The sequence below is a fragment of the Lepus europaeus genome, chromosome 4, assembly GCF_033115175.1.
Source record: "Lepus europaeus isolate LE1 chromosome 4, mLepTim1.pri, whole genome shotgun sequence".
Classification (NCBI taxonomy): Eukaryota; Metazoa; Chordata; class Mammalia; order Lagomorpha; family Leporidae; genus Lepus; species Lepus europaeus.
The window spans coordinates 97,334,094-97,359,568 of record NC_084830.1 but is presented as its reverse complement, the minus strand read 5'-3'; the positions used below and the strand labels follow the sequence as shown (position 1 = coordinate 97,359,568).

At 41.8% G+C, this 25,475-nt stretch overlaps 1 protein-coding gene across 5 annotated transcripts in view; it reads left to right on the top strand.

Annotated features, from left to right (window-relative positions):
* The window catches only part of SPIDR (scaffold protein involved in DNA repair), a 455,986-nt gene that overhangs the window by 402,859 nt on the left and 27,652 nt on the right, over positions 1-25,475 (top strand). The gene's annotated exons all lie outside the window — the stretch shown is intronic.

Here is a 25,475-nt window from a genome sequence, read left to right as displayed (position 1 = left end):
CATCTCCTATTACAATAATGGTTCTGATCATCTAGTCCATGGTGGAGAACGTCCAGCCTGCATGCTGTATACCACCCACAAAATCGTTTGGTCTGACCCTGCCAGGGCAACCACAGGCGGGACTTAAAATTCAATAAATCTATAACACTGATTTTTAAGTTGAATATTATAAGTATCCAAATGGCCCTTGTCAGAAAGAAGACTGTAGTTTTAAAAAACATAGAGAGCATTTTTGGAGGTAAAATAATCTCTACCAAATGTTTTCCTTGGAATGACTACATTTTAGGAAGATGAAATCTACTTTCCTAATCATTATTTGCTTAATTGCTTCTTAGTGTCTGTTGCTTCTATGAACTGACAATTATTTTTGTTAATGATTTGAATCAAAGATTGATGGAGAACAGGACTTTTTAAAACTTTTATCTTTAAATATTAATTTATTTTTTGAAAGGTAGAAAGTCAGAGAGAGAGAGCAATTCCATCTGCTGGTTCACTCCCCAAATGGCTGCAAGAGCCAGGGCTGGGCCAGAAAAAGCCAGGAGCCTGGAACTTCATCTGGGTCTCCCCCATGGCTAGCATGGTCCCAAGTATTTGAGCCATCTTCTGCTGCTTTCCCAGGTGCAATAGCAGGGAACTGGAATAGAAACAAAGCAGCCAGGACTCAAATGCTCATATGGGATGTTGGCATCACAGGAAACAGCTTAACCCACTGTAGCACAGCACCAACCCCTAAAGATCATTTATTTATTTGAAAGGCAGAATGGTATGCATGCACATGCGCGCACACACACACACACTAGAGAAAGAGACAGAGAGAGAGAGAGAAAGAGAAAAAGAGAGAAAGAGAAAAAGAGAAAGAAAGAAAGAATATATGTTGGTTCACTTTCCAAATACCCTCAACAGTCAGAGCCAGGCTAAACTGAGGCCAGCAGCCAGGAGCTACAGCTGGGTCTCCTACATAAGTACCAGAAACACAAGTTCTTGGCCGTCATCTGCTGCCACCTAGGAGTATTAACAGGAAGCCAGATCAGAAGTATGGTATAGCTGGAACTCAAACCCACATGCAAGTATGGAATGCAGGAGTCCCAAGCAATGGCTCATCTGTGCCAGAACACCTGCCCCGTCTTTATTTTAGAGGAAATGTACTTTTGAAATCTGAGGTCTGAGTCCGTTGTCACACAAATCAGGTTAGAATTTATAACTCTGGGGCCAGCACTGTGGCACAGCAGGTTAATGCCCTGGCCTGAAGCGCTGGCAACCTATATGGGCTCTGGTTTGAGACCTGGCTGCTCCACTTCCAATTCAGCTCTCTGGCCTGGGAAAGCAGTAGAAGATGGCCCAAGTCTTTGGGCCCCTGCACCCACATGGGAGACCTGGAAGAAGCTCCTGGCTCCTGGCTTCAGATCAGCGCAGCTCCTGCCATTGAGGTCAATTAGGGAGTGAACCAGCGATGGAAGACCTCTCTCTCTCTCTCTCTCTCTCTCTCTCTCTCTTTCTCTCTGTCTCTGTCTCTGTCTCTGCCTCTGCCTCTCCTTCTCTCTGTGTGTAACTCTGACTTTCAAATAAATAAATAAATAAATTTTAAAAAAAGTTTATAACTCTAAGATTTCAACTCTCTTGTATATCTGGTTACTTTAATCACAATTAACTCTGGTACAATGAGGTCTTTTTATACTTAATACTTTAATCTGGTTAAAATAGTTTTGTATATTTTGCATAAAAGCAACAAAGATAATCATGAAAAGTTCAATCTGTAACTTATGAAGATATATTTTCTATCGAGATAAGAAAGAAATGTATAGAAATATGGTAACCTGAGTAATATCACAGATTTAAGCTTTAGTTTCTTCATTTTCATCAACAGCCGAATAGTCATGAGTCTTCAGTGATTTAATTACAAATATAAAAAAGAAAAGAATTTATATACTAGACCAGAAGAATATGTGACGTAGCACCAGTAATAAAATTTAAAGGGATATAATTAAACCAAAATTATCATTGTCCCCAAAACATCATCCCAGTACAAACACAGAAATAGAATGAGAAGTAAAAGAAGAAAATGTCTTCCAATGGGGCTGGTGTTGTGATCTTATGGGTTAAGCTGCCACCTTTGAAGCTGGCATCCCATATGGGCCCTGGTTCAAGTCCTAGCTGCTTCACTTCCAATCCAACTCCCTGCCAATGTGCCTGGGAAAGCAGCAGAGAATGGCCTAAGTGCTTGGACCCCTGCTACCCACGTGGGAGACCAGGAGGTAGCTCCCAGCTGCTGGCTTCAGCCTGGCCCAGCCCTTGCTATTGCAGCCATTTAGAGAGTGAAACAGAGAGAAGATTCTCTCTGTCTCTGTCTCTGTCTCTCTCTCCCCCTCCCCCACCCTCCCTCTCTATCCTTCTCTCTCTGTATCTACCTTTCAAATAAATAAATAAATCTTAAAAAAAAAAGAAAGCCTTCCATAAAAGACATAAAGTAGCCACAAAAAAGGTTTTTATTAAGTCCAAAGAGAAAGGAACATGCTGCATATAACATGGATAGACTTCAAAAATGTGATGTTAAACAAAGAAAACCATACACAAAGGTTGCAGTTTGGACACCTTGCACAGTTATGTGACTCCATCTACATGAAGTATTCAGAAAAAACCCTTGGCAACAAAGCAGATTGCTGGTTGCCAGGCACTGGGAGGAGGAGAAAAGGGAGTGACTGCCAAAGGGATGGGGTTCTACTATGTGATAATGAAAATATTCTGAAACTAAATAGAGGGGATATGTGTACAACACTGTGGATGTACTAAAATGCCACCAAATTGTGCAATTTAGAATAATTATATTTTCTGTGAATATTACTTCAACTGAAAAAAAAACACAAAATTCTAGGAAGTGTTTGCACTGAGTTATGAAAATGACTACAAATCTGTCCTAAGTCCAGCTGGAGAGGAACAGTTTCTAAATGGAACTTTGAGGCATAATTCTACATATATCAAAAAGGCACAACACCATTAAGGCTATTTTTTGGGAAATAAGGGCAAGAATTTATTTATTCAAATGGGTACCTCCCTATATCAGTCCTCACCTTTATCTTTCAATGAAAGCTCCTTAAGATAAGAAAACTGATTTTATATCTGATCTAACTAATCTGTTTTCATTATCGATGAGAGTGAAAATCAAGACATTGATTGGGGCATACAAAGGGAAACAACAGAGTGACTACAAGGCTTAGCCACCCACTGGGCTAATCACAGGAAGGTAGGTGAATGAGAGCCCCAGACTACCTGAAAGATCCTGTTTGAACTTAACCATCCCCAGCATGACTGTCCTACGGGCCTGCCCTTCAGCTACTGAAGTAAAACCAACTGTTAGACTATACATACCACTATTCAACAAAAACAAGTTCACATAACTATCAATCCAATAAGACTTTCAGCTTTGAACACAGTCTTTTCTATGGGACTGTCTTTTCACTAACTAGCTTGTAGATACCCAGATGGGATTTCAGTTGCAGTCCCCAAGGCATTTCCACTCTAAAGGACAGGAAGCTACTAAGGCTTCTGCTGTGAGTGGTGGATGTCCACCCTCTACCCCCATCCCAATACCTCCCCCCACCCCCACCTTGTGCTCTGGCTTCATGGAGGAGGAGACCTTGGATGACACTCATAGGCTCCTCCTGTTTTTAGATAGAAACCCAAGGGAAGGCATGCAGGGTAGAATGTGCTTGTCCTCCCACCCATAAGCTTATTCTTCCTAATACCTTTTGACCAAAAATAGGCTGTGTTTTGGGGACCAACTGTTATTTTTCTTTGTGTTTTCTAAAACAGTGTAGTGTTCAATAAAAACCTGATTAACGGATGATGAAATTTGAACCAAAATAAACTGATATGAAAACCAGTATTTTTTTAGAAGTAGTTTGAAAAGTGCTTTTGGTCTTCCTTCCTATTACGCTACCTATACCCACATAATCAAGAGACAAATTAAAAGTGTTTCATTCTGTGGGCCTAGCTTATGTAAGGGGACTTACTGTTTAAAAAACAAAGCAAAAACTTGAAGAGTGCCCATGGTCACTGAGAGGAGGCAGCTGTGATTAAGCGCTGATTCAGAGCACTGGCCCTGGAACCAGCATATCTCGGGTCTTGCCTTGGCTCTTACGTTTGCTGGTTAATTGGTACTAATCGTGTCCTCAGTGACCAATCAGGATAACTAACATGGACTTCCCAAAGGTGTTAGGAGAATTTAATGAGATCATGAACTTAAGGGTGCAAAACAGCATATAAGACTTCCCTTCGTCCTTTAACTTATTTTCTCCTTTCTCTAATTAACTGCAAAGGGGAAACATAGTATTAATACAGGATGTATCTTTGTCTTTTTGGAGACAAACTGGGCAAAGAAAGACTATCAAGAGTGATTTAGAAGACTGACAGATTTTGAAAGGGTTCTATTTTTCCCCAAGGAAGAAAATAAATCCATTTGGAAATTGCTAGGCCTTGTCAATTACCTGATGATAATGGGAAAAGAATAGATAACTGAGCCAGTAAGATTAAAAGTACAGAGAGGTTTAGTTAGAACAGGGATAAAAGAAACTAGAAGGAAGATCAGCTGATACACCACCATAAAAACAAATACCAGTCAGTCCTCCAGGTTAGTTATTTAACTAGTTAATTTACCTTGCAAAACAATAAGTCTAGGATTCAGTAAATTAGTTAGAGTTCTGGTTTTCTTCTTTTTCATTCATTCCTTCTTGTAGAAATCCTTCCCTCCTCTCCCTACAGAAGTCATAATGACTAGCAGGAGGTGAGTATTTTAAAGTTTTCAAACTATTTTCTATAAAGTAGAAATGTAAAGAGAAAGCCAAAGGTCACAGCAGATGCATGTAGAGTTATTTGCTCTGTTGGAAACTGGTAGGTGGATAGGTCAGACCACCAGAGTCTCTCCACCCAGCTCCTTAGGACTCCAGCTGCATGGTTTGAAAACAACTATTGAGAGTCGGTTGCTCACATAAACATTTCATGTATTCAATGTAATTTTTGCTCTCTCAGATATATAGCCTTTGCAATACTTACTACCATGGGGACACTGTGCAACATTATAACTGAGAAGCAGAATGGAAATATTCCTTTGGTAATCTCAAATAATAAATATAAATACCTAATTAAAATATGCTTTTATCAGCCGTATTCTCAAATTTGGAGGATCTTATAATGTTAATTTTGAACAGAAAACTCTTAAATCTTTATAATTTGCTAGTGAAATATCTTTTTGTTAACTTGGGAGACTGAAAGTGGGAAGAAAGGAAACTTTGAGCAGTGCTGTCATCATTTTTTCTTTCATTTACCCTTCAAACTAGCTGGCAAATTAGGTAGTGATGTCCATTTTTTTTTATAAAGACCTGAAACTCATTGAAATTAAGTAATTTGGCTCCATGAATGAGCTAGGCCTCAAGCCAGGACTATCAAATTCCAAAGTCTGAGTTTTGGGTGCTGCAGCTGACATTCAATTACTTCTAATTTTAGGGAAATTCATTTCTGTAAATTTCCCATTTGTTTCATAGTTATAATCCCAGACCCTCAAAACAGAAATCTGATGATTTCTTGTCAGTGCTGTTGATATTTAATTTAGATTCTTGGTGTTTTCCATTGTTTTTGTTAAACAACAACAATAAGCTATCCATGCTAGAATTGTCTTGAGTAATCAGGAAGAGTGTCCAATCTAGTAAATACACTGCCTGCGTAAGTTGGGGAATTTTCTCTTCCTAGTTTACTTAGACACTGATTAATGAAAAAGGAGTTTGTAACAAAGGTAATTTTCATTACTAGCAAAAACAATAAAAGAAAGAGAAGTAAATTTCCTAGCGTAGATAATCATAAAACCATTGAACTTGGACCATACATTTCTAAAAATGCTTCAAATTTGGTCTCTCAGTGCTACCTGTTCCCCCCTGGTTGTTGCTGTTAAAGTGAACAATATAAATTCTAAAAGGAAATTTAATAATGTCTCTTTCAGCTTAAATCTCCCATACTTCTCTCTATCAGTGTAAGCGTATCTACAAACAGAGAGATAGGGCTTGCCTTCTTCACCAGCTCCCAGAAGGCATTTAGCCTGTCTCAGGGCTGTACATCAAGTCTTTGTGAGCCTCTCTGCACACCTCCTTTACTGCTTTTATATTTTTACTGTCTCATAGTGAAATATAACAGCCATGTAAAAGAGTGCATGACAGTTAAGTGTAACAGCCAATCAATGAATAACTAAAGCACACCCATGAAGCCACCACCAAGTCAAAAAACAAAATGTGACCGACCAGTGTCCAGAAGCCACTCACCCCGTCCTAGAGATCTTCTCAGTTCACTGATATTCTTCAGTGTGTTTTAGTTTTTGCCACTTTGTGTAGGTCCTTAAAAATATTGTTGGGTTTGCCTGTTTCTGAAGCTTTGTAGAGATGGAATGGTCCTTGTACATTCCTAATGTTTTGCTTCTCCTGCTCACCAGAGTTGCCTCAGACTGGCTGCAAACAAGAAGACCCCAGTGTGGGAGCCCACACACTTTGTGCATGCATGTGTACATAGATAGGTGTGTGTGTGTGCATGTTGTTAAACCGATAAACCTGATCTGTTATATACTTTTCACTGATTTTCATTCCATTTTGTGCTTTAACCACAACCTGTGAATCCATGCAGTTGTTCTGGACATTTCTGGCCATTGCAGGCAGCAACAAGAGCCCTTGTTGTGTTTCATACTGCACAAGTGTGCACATTGCTTTGGGGGTCAGAGATGTTCTTCACCTTCACTTAATAATGTTAAATTGGCTTCCAAAAGTAGAGTTCTGATATCCATTCCTATTAGCATCCTAGACTGTTCCTGCTGCTCTACTTTATTTTTATTATTTGAGTTGTTTAAATATCTTTTTTTCACCCAGACTTAGCAGCTTTTTGGCCTGATAGGTCTGAAATAGAATCTTATTGTGATTTAAATTGCAATACCTGATTCCTAAAGAGGCCCAGAACCTTTTTAGATTTATTAGCCATTTTTAATTTTATCTTTATTCTGAACGTAAGTACTTTATTGGTTGTGTATGGAGTGTGTTATAGGTGGCTTGTCCTTTTGTTCTTTTTATTAACCGAAGTACCAGGTTATCAAATTTATCAGTCTTTTCCTTTATCGTTAAGGCTTTCTTCTATACTTGTTTGACAAATTTTTGAATGTCGTGAGGTCATGAACGGTATTTTTATTTGGAACAATATTCCCATATGTTCATTTTCATAACCCACAAGCAGGGCAATGGGGAGCATCTTTTTCTTTTCCTTTTAAAAAAAAGTTATTATTTGAAAGGCAGAGTCGGGGTGGGGGAGTGGAAGAGAGATTGAGAAAGAAAGAAAGATCTTGCATCCTCTGGTTTATTTCCTCAGTGGTTGAAAAGACTAGGATTGGGCCAGGCCAAACATAAGAGCCTGGAACTCCATCCAGGTCTCTCACATGGGTGGCAGGAGCAAGCACCTGGGCCATCTGCTGCTGCTTTCCCAGGCACATTAGCAGGAAGCTGAATCAGAAATAAAGCAGCCAAGACTCAAACATTGTGCTCATATGTATGTCAGCTTTACAGGTGTTGGGTTAAACCTCTGTGCCACACCATCAGCCCCTCAAAAATGGGTCAGCCTTCTTCCCCACTTTCTAGTTGTATGGCATAGGATAGAATATTTATCTTGATAAGCTTTAAGTTTCTCACAGATTAAATGGATAAAATACCTACTTTGAGAGGCAAAGGATCACATGTTGCATGTATACTCAGCCCATGATAAGTGGTAGCCCTTGGTTTTAGGAACATCCACTTGACTTTTTTTTGCACTTTACTGTTTTCTTTGTGAATTTTAAGGTAACATCTCTCTCTCTCTCTCTCTCTCTCTCTCTCTCTCTCTCTCTGCCTTTCCCTATCTGTATGTAACTATTCCTTTCAAATAAGTCTTTAAAAAAATTTTTTTTGAATGGTTTGAATTCTAATTCTGTTAAAAGATATACCTGGCAGCCTGAAACAATCTATCTTGCTGGGGTGCTTTTGGGCTGGGGAGTTCAGGGTGAGAGAGCTAAGACACTGCCCCTTCCCTCCTGTTCTCTCTGTGTCTGGGGATGGTGGAACTCCAATGAGACACACTCAGAAATGCCAGCTTCAGGCTGGGCCTTTAAGCCCAGGGAAGGGTGAGAAAGGTCTCAGCTGGATCCTCCCACCTCCCTGAGGCTGTGAGTGCAGCAGTGCAGGTTGTTTAGTTATTAGGCCGGAGCCTGGTGTCTGGGTAAGGGGTGTTTTATAGTTTTCCTCTTCAATATTTGACATGCCAATATAAAATATTAGAATAGAACTTACAAGTTCAGTCTTTAAAAGGAAGGATACATGATATATGAGTTCATGAAAATAGGATGAATTGTTAGGAGGCAAGTTTTATCACAAAGTACAAGAGTATATTTGTAATAATGTTTGGTAAAAACACATGTATCTATCAAGAGATATGTACTGACAGATTTTGTGTGGAAGTGTGGGCGTTTCAGCCCCCAGCAAGTGGATTGTGTGACACTTTTGAAATAAGTACCACCTGGGACATGAGAGAAGGCCAAGAACTGTTTGCAGAGTTTCAGACAGCAACATGTTGTAGGACTTGCTTATTTCCTGTGCAAGTGTGTGTGTGTGTGATTTGTAAATATGTAAAGAACTTGTTTTTCATAGTTATACAACTAGATAATTTTATATTGCAGAACTTGAGGTAAGAGTTGCCATTAGAAAAGAGATTTTTTTTTTTTAATTTTTATTTTTTTTGACAGGCAGAGTGGACAGTGAGAGACAGAGATAGAGAGAAAGGTCTTCCTTTTGCCGTTGGTTCACCCTCCAATGGCCACCGCGGTAGCGCGCTGCGGCCGGCGCACCGCGCTGATCCGATGGCAGGAGCCAGGTGTTTATCCTGGTCTCCCATGGGGTGCAGGGCCCAAGCACTTGGGCCATCCTCCACTGCACTCCCTGGCCACAGCAGAGGGCTGGCCTGGAAGAGGGGCAACCGGGACAGGATCGGTGCCCCGACCGGGACTAGAACCTGGTGTGCCGGCGCCGCTAGGCGGAGGATTAGCCTATTGAGCCGCGGCGCCGGCTAGAAAAGAGATTTTTTAAAAATTTATTTGGGGCAGGCATTCTGGAGCAGCATGTTAAGCCAGGCTTGAGACATCTGTATCCCTTATTGGAATGCTGGTTAAAGTCCCAGCTACTCTTGCTTCTGATCCAGCTTCCTGCTAAGGCATCCTGTGAGACAGAAGATGATGGCTCAAGTGTTTGGGCCCCTGCCACCCACGTGGGAGACCCAGATGGGGTTGCAGGCTTCTAGGAGGTTTCAGCAGGCCCCAGCCTTGGCTGTTGTGGGCATTTGAGTAGCAAACAAGGAAATGGAAGATGTATCTCTCTCTGTCCTCTTTCTGCTTCCCTCCCTCTCTCTCTTCCTCCCTCCTCCCTTATTCCTTCCATTTCTCTTTGTCACTTTACCTTTCAGGTAAAAGAAATAAGCATTTATTTAAAAGTAATAAAATAAATTTCATTTATTTGAGACAGAAGATAGACAGATCTCCTGTCCTCTGGTTCACTCCCCAAATACCCACAATGGCCAGAACTGAGCCAAGTCAAAACCAGGAGCCAGGATTTCAATCCAGGTCTTCCATGTTCGTGGTGGGAACCAAGTATTTGAACCATCACCTGCTGCCTCCCAGGGTGCACATTAACAGGAAGCTAGAATCCGGGTGAACCCAGGACTGAAATCTGATCACTCTGATGTGGGATCATTGGGTCCCAAGCAGCTGCTACTGCTGCTGCTGCTGCTGCTGCTTCTTCCTCCTCTTCTTCTTCTTCCTTTTGACATGCAGAGTTAGACAGTGAGAGAGAGAGACAGAGACAGAGAGAAAGGTCTTCCTTTTCCATTGGGTCACCCCCTTAAATGGCTGCTAAGGCTGGAACACTGTGCCGATCCGAAGCCAGGAGCCAGGTGCTTCCTCCTGGTCTCCCATGCGGGTGCAGGGCCCAAGCACTTGGGCCATCCTCCACTGCACTCCCGGGCCACAGCAGAGAGCTGGACTAGAAGAGGAGCAACCAGGACAGAATCTGACGCCCCAACCGGGACTAGAACCCGGGGTGCCGGCGCCACATGCAGATGATTAGCCAAGTGAGCCGCGGCACCGGCCCCCAAGCAGCTTCTTAACTTCTTCATCAAGCACTCATATGTGAGGCATTCTAGTTACAGACATTTGACCTAGCAATCAAGATGCCAGTTAAGATACCCACATGCCTCATCAGATTCCCTGTTCCAGCTCCAGCTTCTGAATACAGCTTTCTACCAGTGTGAACCCTGGCAAGCAGCAAGTGGTGGCTCAAGTGGTTGAGTCCCTGGTTCCTACGTGGGAGTTTTGGACTGCATTACTGGCTCCTGCCCCAGCTTAGCCCTAACTGTCGTGGGCATTTGGGGAGTGAACTAATGAGTGGGATATCTATCTCTGTCTGTGGAATAGTTTTTTTTTTTTTTTCTTTTGAGACTTACTTATTTTGAAAGTGTTACAGAGACAGGACAGAGAGATCCTGCATCTGCTGGTTCACTCCCCAAATGCCCACAATTGCCAGTGCTGGGCCAGACCAAAGCCAGGAGTTTCTTCCAGGTTTCCCTCATGGATGGCAGAGGCCCAAATACTTGGACCTTCTTCTACTGCATTTCTCAGGCAGTTAGCAGGGAGCTGGATCAGAAGTGGAACAACTGGGACACGAACCAGCACCTGGATGGGATGCCAGCATCGCAAGCGATGGCTTTACCCACTGTGCCACAATGCTGGCTCCTCAAATAACTTTTTCTTAAAATATTTTTATTTATTTATTTGAAAGAGTTACACTGAGAGAGAGAAGGAGAGGAAGGGGAGGGGGGGAGGGTCTTCCATTTGCTGGTACAATCCTCAATTGACCACAATGGCTGGAAGCTGCGCCGATCTGAAGCCAGGAGCCAGGAGCTTCTTCCAGGTTTCCCACGTGGGTACAGGGGCCCAGGGACTTGGGCTATCTTCTACTGCTTTCCCAGGCCAAAGCAGAGAGCTGGATTGAAAGTGGAGCAGCCAGGACTCAAACCAATGCCTATATGGGATGCCAGCACTGCAGGCAGTGGCTTTATCTGCTACGCCACAGTGCCAACCCCCTCAAATAACTTGTTTAATGTGAGCTATTCCAGAGTTATAAATTCATCTTACATAATTATATAAATTTAAGCACTGATTCAAAGGAACCATGCAGAGGGCTTAATCTCTTTTTATGGTTTCTTCAGTTAACTTCAATTTGAAAAGTACCTTTCTGAAAAGCAGTGACATAACTTTGGGAAGTATTTAGTAATCCCCGTATCTGGAAGATATAGTAGGATATTCTGAGCAGAAGACCGTTTCAAGTCAGAATGCCCATCTGATGCCCTTGGTAGCTGCTAACCCTGGTCAGCTCATGCTCCAATTGAGTTACAGGATAGCTGAAGTCAGGGCCCAGCAAAAGGTGCATGCACTCCCTGGAAATGTAAATATTAGCTGTGGTGGCTACCATCATCACTGTCCCAAAGGTGTTACTGAAATACTATTTTATGGTACATATTCTGTCATTTTGAGTATCTTGAGTCACCACAATAGAAGGTTTAAATATAAAATTTACCCATCAATCAAGACAGCCTGTTCAGAAATCCAGCCACATCTTTATATGGAAGTTCATAGCAACTCAAGGGGAAATGTTGTCTTTGTGTGTGTGTATGTGTGTGTGCTCTAACCCATACTCTCCTTAGCTCCCACAAATCCTGAGCCCAACATGCGTGCAGTCTGTCCTCTGCAAAGCACTGGGGGTCACAAGGAGCTGGAGGAGCAGCCATTCCAAAACATGGATGTTGATACCATCCCACTCTCCCAGCCCCTTTCACCCTCTCTCCAGCCCTAGGCTGTTCCGTGGGCCCCAGGTCAACTTTTCAGTAGTGATAACAGCAGTAATGTTTTATTGCAGGAGACCTGCCTTTCAGTTTCCTGGGTGCTTTGAGATTAGTTTGGGTGGAGGTTGAGGCTCTTAGGAAAGGGAAGAAAGATAATATTGTAGCAAAATCTTGAGCAGAGCTGAAGAAGAGGTAATAATGAATACATTTCAGGTCAAGGCAGGAGGTCTTCTTGTAGAGACCTGTCTTAAGTTAATAACCCTTTTTAAAATGTTTTTATTTATTATTTATTTGTGAGGCAGAGAGAGAGAGAAAAATTTTGCGCTTGCTAGTTCACTCCCTAAATGCCAGTCTGGCTGGGCTAGACTGAAGCCAAGGACCTAAAACTCCATCTGGGTCTCCCATGTGGGTGGCAGAGAATCAAGAACTTAAACAATCATGTGCTGCCTTTCCAGAATGCACTAGCAGGAAGGTGTTTCTGAAGCAGAGCAGCCAAGATCAAATAGGCACTAAGATATGGAGTGCAGGCGTCCCAAGTGTTTCCTGAACTTGTGGTGTTGAAAACCTGCAGTTGATACTTTTTAATAACAGCTCGACTGGGATGTCATTTACATAACATAAAATTTACCCTTTTTAAAGTGTGCAAAACATTGGTTTTTACTCACAAAGTTATAGAATTGTCACCATTGTCCAATCCAAGAATATTTTCAATATCCACTGACAGTCACTTGTTGTCCTTCACATCCCCTAACAACCATTACTCTCCTTTCTGTCACCATAGAATGCTTTTTTGGGACATTTCATATAAATGTGACCTCTGGTTTCTAGTCTCTTTCACTTTAGCAGAAAAGTCTTCAAGGTTCATTTATGATACAGGTGCCTCAAAATGAAATTTCCTTTATAACTGAATAAATTTCATTGTACAGATATACCAGATTTATTTATCTATTCACCAGCTAATGAACATTTAGGTATTTCAGCTTTCTCATTGTCATGAATAATCTGTTTGTGAACATTCATATATGAATATATGTGTGGACATAAGTTCTTTTTCCTTGAGTAGACACTTAGGAGTAGAATTGCTGCATCACTGCAGTTCTCATGCTGTTAGGCTCTCAAGGTTTCCGTGGCTCCTACCAATTTGTTTAATGATCTGCTGGGCTACTTGATGATGTCTTTGAAGATTTAACCAAACTTTATTGAAGGAAATGCATTGAGTATTGGGGCAAAAGTTTAATTCATTCAAGATGGTCTGTTGGTATGTAAGGTGATGTAAAAGGACTTAAGTTACCTTCTAGAAGGCATGTTTTCTGTCTTAATCATATATAAACTGTATCTACAAATGACAGAGAGTCTGATACTAAGTGAATTAAGTAAGCAAGTGAGAATATGAAAGATAGGCATGTGGCACAGCAGGTAAGCCACCACTTGGGACAACCACATCCTACATCAGAGTGCCTAGAATCATGGCCTGGCTCTGCTCTCTGTTTCAGCCTCCTATTAACCAGGAGCCAGCATGTAATGGCTCAAGTACTTGGGTCCCTACCAGCCATGTGGGAACTTGGATTGAGTTCTTGGCTACTGGCCCAGCCTTAGCTGTTGTGGGTATTTAGGAATTGAATCAATCAATAGTTCAATCTCTCTCTCTCTTTCTCTCTCTCTCTCTCTCTCTCTCTCACACACACACACACATACATAAATTAAATTAAATTAGAAAAAAAAATTTTTGAACAAAAATGACAGGGCCAGTGTTGTAGGATAGTGGGTAAAGCTGCCACATGCAGTGCTTGCCTCCCATATGGGCACCTGTTCAAGTCTTGGTTGCTCTCTTCTGATCCAGCTCTCTGCTATGGCCTGAGAAAGCAGTGGAAGATGGCCCAAGACCCATAAGAAGCTCCTGGCTCTTGGCTTCAGATTGGCCCAGCTCTGGCTGTTGCAGCCATTTAGAGAATGAACCAGCAGATGGAATATATTCTTTCTCCTTCTCTCTCCCTCTCCCCCTCCTCCTCCCCCTCCCCCTCTCCTGCCTCTTCTCCGGAACTCTTTAAAGTAATTAAATAAAATCTTTAAAACAAAAATGAGACCTCATGAGAAGTTCCAACACTGAAGCATGACGAAATGTCTGTGGTATGTGACAGATGCCAGTATTGCTGAGACCCCACATGTCTTTACCAGGTGGAACTGACAAGTGGAGTTTCAAGGGCATGGCCACCCTGACCAAACAGTGCATCAGGCCCACAACCACATGCCCCTATACCCTACATTGTCCTATTCCTTGCCCCATATTCTGTTATTCTACAGAACAGAGGGACAAGGCCTGTTCTCAGGAGCCTTCATTCCTATGAGGACAAGAGTCAACAAGCAGCACTAACAATATCAACATAAGAGAGAGTGCGGTGGATGGAGCTACATCAGATTGGCTTCAAAGGAGCCTGTCTCCCTGCACAAAAACCAACAGTGGTTCCTGCTAAAATAGTAGTCTCAAGACTTATTGGCCTTTGCTGGTCTTGTTGGCATTGATGTTAGAAGAGCCAAGACAGTGCCACCAGCCACCCTCAGAATGAGCTCCTGAGGGGATGGGCGATGAGCTGTGACCCCACCTGCCTGGATGAAGCTTGCTAAGGAATTTCCTCCCTGCCTTTTTTTTTTTTTTTTTTTTTTGACAGGCAGAGTGGACAGTGAGAGAGAGAGACAGAGAGAAAGGTCTTCCTTTGCCGTTGGTTCACCCTCCAATGACTGCTGCGGCTGGCGCACTGCGGCTGGCGCACTGCGGCCGGCACACCGCGCTGATCCGATGGCAGGGGCCAGGTGCTTTTCCTGGTCTCCCATGAGGTGCAGGGCCCAACCACTTGGGCCATCCTCCACTGCACTCCCTGGCCACAGCAGGGAGCTGGCCTGGAAGAAGGGCAACCGGGACAGAATCCGGTGCCCCGACCAGGACTAGAACCCAGTGTGCCGGTGCCACAGGCGGAGGATTAGCCTAGTGAGCCGCGGCGCCGGCCTCCTCCCTGCCTTTGAGACTCTTCAGAACGTCTCTAGGGCCTCACCAACATGGCAAATTTGCCTGCCTCTGAAACTACCCTCCAGTTGAGTGTTGGGTCACAGGAAACGTTGGAGTTGTAGGAAGTTACATTATTTACAAATAGCCCACATGCACTGACCTAATTTTACAAACAATAGGAAGTTACAACTCAAAATAGGACTCCTGTCTTAATTTACTGGGCACTGTTAATGACTCAACGGTTAAGAGAAAATTATTTCTTAGACTGCATAAAGTTTATGTCTTAAAATACAACCAACCAGAAATACCTGAAGTTTGTTGTCTCCTGACAGTCAGTGACCATTTGGGTAGGTAGACTTGCTGCTACTTGAGGGAAGGTACAGTGGTTGTCATCAAGTGGGGTGGGGGAGAGTGAGGGCAGAGGGAGGAGAAGGGCAGTGGTAGAGCCAGTCTTGAGAAGCACAGAGGTTTAAACAACCCTTCCAAACTTTTTCATCACAAGAAAATATTTAAGAATCTAAAAGGTTTTAGACTCTTAAATATTATTATGTACCCAAATAGGCTTTTAAATCATTTGGGGAAGCTGAAAGACAAAAACTGGTAGAAAACTCCTATCTACTAGTTCATTCCCAAATGCCTACAACAGCTGGGGCTGGCCCAGGGTCAAATCCAGGAGCCAGGAACTTAAATTCAGGTCTCTTACATTTTGGCAGGAACCCAGATGCTTGAACCTCCTGGGGTTTTCTTTTGCAGGAAACTGGAGTAGGAACCAGAGCCAGAGCCAGAATCAAACCCAGATACTCTGATGTGGGATGTGGGCATCTTCACCACTAGGCTAAGCACCCACTCCCAAAGAGGATTTTTAAAACAAACTTGGTTACATTGACTAATATTTACCACATTACGAAGTAAAACTGAAAAGATTTTCAGTATTCATTAATTCACCTCAGTAAGCAATAAACAATAAACCCATTACATGATAACATAAATAGTATTTTTATGAAAAATATTTTCTAAAACAAAAACAACTTAGTGAGAAAAGTGGCACTGTTTCATGCTTTTGCTGCTTTCTGTGATGTCAGGCTTAGTAGAAGATGATGGATTATCATCTCTGCCATGAAGTCAGTCTGCTGGTGCATGATGCGTCCTGGGCTTTGGGAAACAGGAGACAGTGAAAGTGAGAAAGAAATGTAAGGTCTCAGCAGAAAGCAGTTCTGGCCTTGCAGGCCACCTGGAAGAGTTGGGCCCTGCACTTTGAGAACTACTGATCTGAGATACTCCTTTTTCCAGATGAACTCTGTTGGAGAGTTGTACTATCACAATCATAGATACAAGGAAATTAGCAACTATGTGACAGATTTCAAAAACATTTTACATCCAAAATATATACTTGGTTTTTTTAAAAAAAGTCTGAGCTGTCTGAGGATGAACTAGGTCAGTAGGTCAGGTTACTAATTATCTTTCTATCTTCTTTAACTGACATCATGATGGTGGTTTAAAGCTCCTAGATCAAATTCCACTCTGTCCACACCCAAAAGAAAGTAATTCCAGATAGTCATAGATAGCCCTGCAAAGATTTTGGAGCTGTTAAATGGCACACTATCAAATGGGGGAAATGACCCCTGAAAAGACTCAGAGATCAGGCAAGTGAATAGGTAACTCTATTGATGGTAGGGTGCGTAGAGTGCAAGGTGTTCACATTGAAAATTTCTAGGTGCTGGAGTTTTAATCACCTACATGTCAAAATAAATAACATCAGATATAATGAGGCCAGCAGAAGTCAATTATTTACTGCAACCAGAAAGTCTTAAAAAGTTGAAAAAATAATTGTGTTGAGCTAAAGAACTAAATAATTTATGTAAAAATATGTAAATTTAGCATTGCTTCAAATGACAGATAGGAATCCCATTCCTTCCTCATTTATTGTTTATGTTTGTCTTTGATATCCCTGCTCATACTCTATTCTCATCATCTACTCTTTAGTCCCCAAGAGAAGGGCTCTGCTCTCATGGGCCAGGACTAAGCCCGATCTTTGTCTGCTCATCAAAATGACTGAGAACACTGGTAATATAGGGCTGCAGGCAACCTGAAGTTTAGGAAGTGGACGTCCCATTTTAGGTTTCTGCACACGTGTGGGTAGCTCAGTTCCATACATATTTTTTGTACAAAGATGGAAAATCTTAGCTGTCTATGGACTCCAGGAGATACTTATGTGCCTTGACATCATTTCAGACTCCTAAACTGAATTCTTGAGACCTTTTCTGAAAACGATCTCAAGTCAGTCTCCTCCCATTGTGATTTTTGGTGTGTTTTCTATTTAGATTTCAACAACTTCCAGAATATCTCACAAACAACAAACCACAGGCAAGAAAATGGGCTTTTTTCATTATAAGGAATAAGTTAACTTTGCTTCATATTAGTATTTCTGTTTATTCCAGCCTTTATAATCTTGGGGGTATTTTTTCTGAAGAATTTGGTAATTCCTAAAACAAGTAGAAAATATTTTTAAAGTTAGTTAAAGTCTTGATTACCCTGTATTTTTAGCTTTTTATTACAAATGAGTTGGAAAGGTTTAGGTTCACTGTTGTTTTGTTTTAATCAATACCCAAAGCCTTTTGCAACATGAAAAGCCTTCCATCATCGTCGCCAAGCTTATGTCAGCCTGCAGGAAGGCATGGGTCACAGATGTTGGCTGTTTGCAGGTCTCTCTACTGCTGTGCTCTCAAGAGAAGGAGCATGTGCCTCACTTCTGCTCCCCTGCTTCAGCCACTGCAAACTTCACCACCCTCACTGACCTTCACCCAACACCAAAGACTCTGGAATCGGCTTTGCTCCTCAAATACAGACACATGGCAACAACGGATGGTAGCAATGTTAGGAATTGGAGCACAGGGACTAGTGTTGCTGAGCAGCAAGTTAACGTCTCACACTAGAACCCTGGTTCAAGTCCCAGCTGCTCTGCTTCTGATCCAGCTCCCTGCTAATGCACCTGGGAAGGCAGTGAAAGATGGCCCAAGTACATGGGTCACTGCCACCCATGTGGGAGACCCAAAAGAAGCTCCTGGTTCAGCTTTGCCCACCCTGAGCTGTTGCAACCATTTGAGGGAGTGAACCAGCAGATGCAAGATCTCTTTCCCTCTTCCTCTCCTTCTCCCTCTCTATCACTCTGCCTTTCAAATAAATAAATCTTTAAAAAGAGTGAGAGAAAGAAAGAAGGAAAGAAGAGGAAAGGAAAAAGAAATTAAGAAAGCATAACAGAAGCCTACCAGGGAAGAAAATGAGGCAAGAGAGGTGTCAGGACTGCACTTTACAGACGAAAGGTATTTCCTCCAAACTGCTGCTGCCTGCTATGCTCCTCAGAGCAAATGCCCAGTACTGAGGTTGAGAACGTGACACCTAAGCCCTAAAGGACAGGAGTGGGCAGGCTTCCTTTCTGTGACACTCATCTCTAATATGTTCCTAAGTCTCAGTCAATCTCTGGAGCCTTCGTTAACTCCAAATGCTGATAACCCCATCCTCACAGCATCTCTCTTAAGGGATTCCCCCAGGGACTTTTTCATAAGCCTGAAGGTGTTCTCAGAAGGTGCCTCTTACACTTCAGTAACATATAGGGGTGGCTCTTGCTTTGGAAGGTGTAGAAGACTTGAGAGATCTTGGAGGCAGTCTCTTATTCCACATCCTGCACATGCTGCTGGTCACTGGAATGTGTGTCTGAAGAGAACAGCACCTTGCCACATATATTATCACACATATATATAATATATATATCGCACATATATTATCAGCTCGTTCTGTTGTAGAACTTTGCACCAGCATGCTCTAGTCACTGGCTGTTTTTATTCTATCTTTGGCAAGGCACTAATCATGTTTATCCACCTTTCCCACCTGGAAAGCTCATCTTCAAGTAACCTTTCTAAGACTCTTAAGATTTAATGAAGCAAACTATTAAAAGCCCTGTTGGCAGATAAATTGTGGCAGGAATATGAGAACCTATTTCAATTATTTATTCACAAGATTACATGGAAAACAGATACTAATTGAAATTTTACATTCCAAGCCTTAGTAGATAATTAAGTCTGAATTTCTCTTTAGTGTTTTAGCTCTTTTTTTACTCACCAAAGCAGCCAGTGCACTGGGCTAAAACCAGCCATTTGGCTTCAAGGAAATGCACACAAGTGGTGAGTTTGTTTGTTTGTTTCTAGAGGTCCATATTGGTTTATAGTTTCTGTCAGTCCTGGCCCAGCCTTTCTTTGAATGTAGGTTCGTTATTAGGAGTGAGTGAGTGTGGGGGGGGGGCGGGGGGGGGATATGAAATAAATCACATTAGAAAAATTTGAGTGGAGATTGCAATGTGAATTTGGCCTTTAAATGTCAGCCTTGTTTGCTCCATCCTGCTCTTGCAGTACCCTATCATCATCACCCCAATGGTACCCTCCATCTGCATTTGGTGCCCTAATGGATTTTTTTTCTCTATCAGGCCTGGCTAACAGAGGAAGTTAAATGTTAGATTCTGACAGAGTGTATGGGTTAGCCAGCACAGCAAGACAGGAAAAGGAAAGAAAAGACTTACAGATCAGTAAAGAAGCAAAGAACATTTACAAAGAACATCATGGTCTATGTAGAAGATTTTATGGAATCTACCAAACAAATGAACAAATAAGCAAACTAAAACCTAGAACTAGATATTTAAGCAAAGTTGGAGGATGCAAGATTAACCTACCAGAGTGAATTACATTGCTATGAAGTAGCAATGAACCTTTGGAAAGAAAAATTAAAAATATAATACCATTAACATTTGCTCCAAAAAGTGACATATTCAGATACACATGTAACAAAACATGTATAGAGTCTATATAGTACACATTACAAAGCACTGATTAATAGATATAAATAAGTGGAGAGGCACTACCTGGAAGAGACAGCATTGTGAAGATGCCAATTAGACCAAAATGACATACAACCTTCATGCAGTACTCCAATGCTTATTAAAATCCCAGAAAAAAAGTGTTTATAGGTATAGATAGGCTTATTGAAATTTATATGTCCATCAACTGATGAATGAATAAGTAAAATGCACTTTATTCGTATCATGGAATATTAGCCAGCCACAAAAAAGAATGAAGCTACATGAGTGAACTCAAAAATATTATGTTAAGGGAAATAAGCCAGTCACAAAAGACCATATATTATATGATTCTGTTCATAAGAAATGTTCAGAATAGACAAAATTCAAAAATGCAGGAAGTAAATTCATGGTTGGCAGGGGCTACAGAGAATGAGTATGACTGCTTACTAGATAGAATGTTTGTTTCAGGCATGATGGTTGCATAATTCTGAATACACCAAAAACCACACTCTGTACACTTGAAATGGGTGGAATTTTTGGTATGTGAATTATCTCAATTTTTAAAATTGGATTTATGCTTTTTATATCCCTGTGGTACTGTAAATATAACTTTAATAAATATGTATCTTGTTATACTTCCACTTAAAAAGTGTATTAATTACCATCAATGCAAATACAGTTCTAGAAACTGCCCTGGGTGTGAGTTTAGGAAAGCTTGTGTGGGCTCAGCCAGCTCTCACCAACAAGCCATTTGTATTCTGCTGCCAGAAGCAGCCACATGTCTTTTGGTCCATAGCATCAAGCCCTCTGCTGTAAGCCCCTGTGTGGGTGTAGAGGAGGCTCACAGGATGCCTCAAGTCCTGCAAAGGCTTCCAACTTCTCTTCCCATGGTGACAGCTGAGAGAGTCAGGTGAACCCCTGTCCAACTGTGATGTGCGTGGCTTTCTCTACTGTGATACAGTAGTCAGGATTTATAAACCACAGAAATACCTAAAACAAGCTACTGAGGGAGGAAGGAAGTTAATTTGGCTCACAGTTCTGGAGGTTCACATCCAAGGTCGAGTGGCCCCATTGGTTGCATATCTGATAAGAGTGATCTTGCTGGCAAGAGTTTCAAGGTGATACAGAGCATCACATAGCAAGAGGGCATGTATGTGTCTCTCTTTATAAAGCCACCAGGAGGCTGGCGCCGCGGCTCAATAGGCTAATCCTCCGCCTAGCGGCGCCGGCACACGGGGTTCTAGTCCCGGTCGGGGCTCTGGATTCTGTCCCGGTTGCCCCTCTCCCAGGCCAGCTCTCTGCTGTGGCCCGGGAGTGCAGTGGAGGATGGCCCAAGTGCTTGGGCCCTGCACCCCATGGGAGACCAGGAGAAGCACCTGGCTCCTGCGCCAGCCGCAGCGCGCCAGCCGCGGCGGCCATTGGAGGGTGAACCAACAGCAAAGGAAGACCTTTCTCTCTCTCTGTCTCTCTCTCTCACTGTCCACTCTGCCTGTAAAAAAAAATAATAATAAATTAAAAATAAATTACAAAAAAGAGTTTAAAAAAATAAAGCCACCAGGATTCAATGATAGGGCTCCCACCCTAACAACTTAATCCAATCTAATCACCTCCAAAGGCCCCATCTCTACACACCATGATTACATTGTTTCCACCATCCTAGTGGAATATAAGACTTAACATAAGACTTTGGGGACAAAGCCTTTAATACATGGGCCTTTGGGGACACCCAAATCACAGTAAGTTATATCAGCTAATTTGACCTACTCCACTACATCACCGGTGAAGGAGAATGCCATGGAACCACTGTCCAACTTAGTTCAGGCAGGAAGACAACCTGTCTAGCTCCTCTGCTATGTGTTCAGAGATAAAGATGACAACTTTCTATCAGGTACCTGGAAACTTTGTTTTCACTGAATTTACCTTCAGATTCATTTTATGTCATCTGTAAATTAAAGTATAACTCCAAGAAATTCATTCTGGTATAATGATATTATCAAATTGCCCTATCTTAAGCATAATGCATATCCTTTTTTCCCTCTAAATATATTCTCTAAACATTAAACATTTGAGGGTTTTTTTTTTTTAAGATTTATTTATTGAAAGGCAGAGTTAGAGAGAAGGAGAGACTGAGAGACATTGTCCATCTATTCAGGTTCATTCTCCAAATGGCTGAAATGGACAAGGCGGGGCAGGGCTCAAGCCAGGAGCATGGAACTCCATCCAGGTCTCCTACATGGGTGCCAAAACACTCAGGCCATCTTCCACTGCTTTCCCTGGCATATTAGCAGGGAGCTGGATTGGAAGTAGAGCATCCAGACCTCAAACTAGGAATCATTGTTCATATGGGATGCAGGTGGCAGCTTAAGTCACTGCGCCTCAACACTAGCCTTTTACTTTTTAAAAAATACCTTCTTGAATAAAAACTTTTATTAGCTTTTGAAAAGGCAAATTTAAGGTATCTGTCCCTTGGCAGACAGATTGTTGTTTAAACATATTTTAAAGGCTGACTTTTTTAAAGAATTTTTTTCCTCTGTAAAAAATGGAACTTTATGGAAAAATGAATCATAAGGAATGCATTGTAGTGGAAAGAACAATGCATATTAATTGTGCCAAAGTCAGCTTCTGTGCCACACTTGTCCGCCTCAAAGTTTGCAGTCATTTGAACGAATGTGCAAACTGCCCAAGATGAAAATTCTAATTTACAAAGCAGCAAAAGTCATCTAAACCACATCTATTTTTAAAAACAGTGGAGAAGCAGATTTTTTATGAGACTAAGCATTTTATTTAACACACAGCTGCCATTCATCTAGGGTTCTGCATTAAAATATAAATAGGAGGCAGGTGTTGAGTACAGCTGTTAAGTCACCACCTGGAATGCTCGCATCCTATATCAGAGCACCTAGGTTTGAGTCCTGGCTCCTGATTTCAGCTCCCTGCTAATGTACACCCTGGCAGGCAGCAGGTGATGTCTCAAGCACTTGGATCCCAACCATTCATGTGGTGAGATCCAGATGGAGTTCCCAGCTCCTAGCTTCAACCTGGCCCAGCCTCAGCTGTTGGAGGCATTTAGGAAGTGAACCAGAAATGGGAGCTAGCGCGCACGCTCTCTCTCTCTCTCTGCCTTTCAAATAAATTATAGAAATGTATATGTAAATATGTCATTTGTCCAAATTTTTAAAATTAGCAGCATCTTCAATAACTCAACACCATTACATTCAAATAAATGTCTTCCTTCCTTTTTTTTTTTTTTTTTTAAAGATTTATTTATTTGAGAGGCAGAGTGACAGAGAAAGGGAGAGACAGAGAGGTCTTCTATCCACTGGTTCACTCCCCAAAATGGCCACAATGGCTGAACTGGTCTGATCTGAAGCTTGGAGCCAGGAGCTTCTTCTGGGTCTCCCATGTGGGTATAGGGGCCCAAAGACTTGGGCCATCTTCTACTGCTTTCCCAGACCATTAGCAGAGAGCTGGATCAGAAGAGGAGCAGCTGGTACACAAAGCAGCAACTATATGGGATGCTGGCACTACAGGTGGAGGCTTAGCCTACTATGCCACAGCACAGGCCCCTAAATAGATATTTTCTAAGGCTGTGTGTGTAGAATCATGTTTCTCAAAGAAAATTCCAAGTGAACACTATTTCTTCAGAGTATTACTAGTGATTATACTGACAGGGCTCTGATGGTTTTAAAGTAAAGGAAACTGGGCTTGACAAGATATCACAGTTACACAGAGATTCACAGACCCTCCACCCCTGATAGTCCTTGTGCTCATTCCTGAGAGTGACCTGCCAGGCCACAGACACACTACACACAGCAGCCCCACTGACCACAGAGTCCTGTTTTCATTAGTTGGACTCCATAGTACACTTTGTGAGAAACTCCAGAAATTTAGGAAAATTGAGAAGCACTCTGTCAACTAGCAACAAAGGAGTTTTTTTATTTTTCTATTCTGCACAAAAAAAGAGAATTTCTATCTTTTTTATGATTTTTTACTTTTTTTATTTTTATAAAGGGGACACATTTCATGTATTTTATATATTCAGTTTTAAGATTATAATGATACTTCTCATCTCACCTTCCTTCCCTCCCACCCTTCCTCCTCCTTTTCTTTTTTTTTTCCTCTTAATTTTTTTAAATTTTTTTTTAATGTTTTGTTTTTTGCCAGGCAGAATTAGACAGTGAGAGAGAGAGACAGAGAGTTACAGACAGTGAGAGAGAGACAGAGAGAAAGGTCTTCCTTCCGTTGGTTCACTACCCTAATGGCCGCCACATCCGGTGCCGCGCCGATCCGAAGCCAGGAGCCTGGTATTTCCTCCCGGTCTCCCATGCAGGTGCATTTTCCTCTTAATTTTTACAGTGGCATACTTTCAATATACTTTATAATCACAAGCTTAGTCCTCTGCTAATATAAAGAATTTAACATTTATACTCACTTCATCATAATTTTAGTCTGTCCCTTCACAAAATAACTGAGAATAAAATCCTGCCATAAACTGTTTAGGGCAGGTTTCTAAGCTTAAAAGCATAGGTGTTTATGGCTCTAACAATACTAAGAATTACAGTAACATCAGATATCTGATGTGTTGGGCACTTACGGCAAGAGTAGAAACCATAATAGTGCTGTCTGTGCCTCATTTCTTTTACTCCTTGCAGTAACACCAACAGCTAGATACCAGTCTCCTCCCCACCCACCCACCCTATTTTATAGAAGGGGAGACACAAAGTCCCATGATTTAGTGACTTTCTCAAGGTCTCACAGTAGCAGAACTAACATAAGACCCATGCAATTCTCCCTCCCTGTTAGCAAGGGGCTCCAGTAAAGGTCAAAGCTGTGCCTTCAAAATGCCATGAGATCTAACATGAGAACCATGCAAGTTGGAATCACACAATGTTTGTCCTTTGGTCTCTGGCTTATACTTTATGTTAGATAAGTTTTCTTATTGTATAAGTAATGTACTGGTGGTTCCTGGCTTACATTGGTTCAGCTGACAATTTTTCGACTTTACAATGGTATGAAAGCCTTGTGCATTCCGAGGAAACCTTACTTGGACTGTTGAATTTCAATCTTCTCCTGGACTAGCACTGTGTGAGCAGTCCCCTGGGGGTGCTGGGCAGTGGCAGTGAATGTGCTCCCAGTCAGCCTCGTAGTCACAAGGGGAACAACCGATGTACTCCAGTTGCTGAGCCAGGATGTTTAATTAATTAGATATTTTAGCTGCATTTTCAACTTATTGGATGTTTTTCTTACAATTTTTCAGGGTAAATCCTATTGTAAGTCAGGGAGCATCTGTATATCTGTTTTTGAATAATATATAAGGAATATATAATCCAAAGGAAGAAAGTTAAGAATCACCTCCAAGATCTACTCAGTGTTTTTCCCTCCAAGATTATTTATTTATTTATTTATCTATCTATCTTTCTTTCTATCTATCTATCTATCTATCTATCTATCTGAAAAGTAGTTACAGAGAGAAGGAGAGACTAGAGAAGGAGAGATCTTCTGTCTTCTGGTTCACTCCCCAAATAGCCACAACAGCCAGAGCTGGACCAGGTCCAAGCCAGAAACCTGGCACTCCATCTGGGTTTCCCATATGGGCGCAGGGGCCCAAGCACTTGAACCATATCTGCTGCTTTTCCAGGCACATTTTCAGGGAGCTGTATTAGAAGTAGAGCAGCTAAGACTCCAACCAGGGCC